Below are 1,326 nucleotides of genomic sequence, written 5' to 3'. Positions count from 1 at the left end.
GTATAAGGCACGAATTGTTACTCATGAAGGATTTAAACCTTTATTGTTTTTCTTTAACTTTTTTGTACGGTGTAAATTGAACATTTTTTGATTGAATTTATTTATTGAGAAAAAGGGGCAGAAATCATAATAATTTTTTCTTCTTCAGCTACGTTTCATTTAATTTGATTTGTTTTTCGTTGAATGTTGAATTTATGTTGTTTATACTTTTACATTTATATATACTTGTACAATACCCTTCAAGGAATTCTAGGTCTTGAATTATATTTGTCTTAATATTTTTGCCCTGTTTTGGACTTGTTATACACTGCCTCTTACACAGTGATTGATGAAGATGGGCACCACTGACCCCTGTGACCTGGAGAGGAGAAGCAGATAAAGACAACAAACAGATGAATAGYTGTTTTTACTTTATTTCTTTTGTTTATTTCATTCTGACCACCTGTCRTTTGTTTCTACTCAGTCTCCTATTTTGAGTAGTGTCTGTGCTGATATGGTAAAGTTTGTCTGRTGGTTTGTCAAACAAGTTAATTTACTGTTTACAAGAAGCAACTGCTCAAATCCTCTGGAGTTCTGTAGAAAATGTATGAAGTCATTATCTTAGCTGTTGTAGACYGCTCTTTGAACTACTTCAGTTTGCAGAGTGAGGCCAACACCAAACTGTAAAACTCTCACAGCAGTCTATAAAAGCACTATTTAATCAAACTTTACARTGTAGTCTGGAAGTGTAAAATGTTGTCACATAGTTCTGTTACAGTGTTCTGAAGATGTCCAAGCAGACACGCAAAGGGAACGGCTGAGGCCCTTTGAGTCTCCAGGTTTGTTTGAGTTGCCTCTGGCGTTAAGACGGGCTGCTGGAAGAGCTCCAGTGATTGTGAGGCTCAGTCGCTGTGCGACAACCTCGCTTCCTCGACTCAAGRGGTCGGAAAGATAAAGAGACCAGCTGGACCCTGCTGTGATCTGGATGCTAAAATGTAAACAAACTCTGACAAAATATTTTATTTTATGTGAGATACTGTATGTAGGATGGACACAATAAAGGTTGTTTTYAAGGAAGCTTCTCATCACTGATAAATATCTCAAACTAATTTGAATGAAACCATGSAAAAGTTYTCAGAAGAACCCAAMTAAACATGGCCYCCACAGCCGTCTGARTTTAACACAAAAATGTTCCACAGCTCAGGCAGTTTAACAGATACTGAGCTAAAATTTGGGGTAGTAGTAGCTGAGAGTCTGTCTCAGCAGACACACACAGTACACTGAAAAAAATGATTTTGGGGTGTAGTAAAATTTATTTAATTATTCTTTTAAATTTTACAAAAAAAT

This window comes from Austrofundulus limnaeus, unplaced genomic scaffold (assembly GCF_001266775.1).
Source record: "Austrofundulus limnaeus strain Quisiro unplaced genomic scaffold, Austrofundulus_limnaeus-1.0 Scaffold29, whole genome shotgun sequence".
In the NCBI taxonomy this organism is placed as follows: domain Eukaryota; kingdom Metazoa; phylum Chordata; class Actinopteri; order Cyprinodontiformes; family Rivulidae; genus Austrofundulus; species Austrofundulus limnaeus.
The sequence above is the reverse complement of the archived record's forward strand: the minus strand, read 5'-3'. Positions refer to the sequence as shown.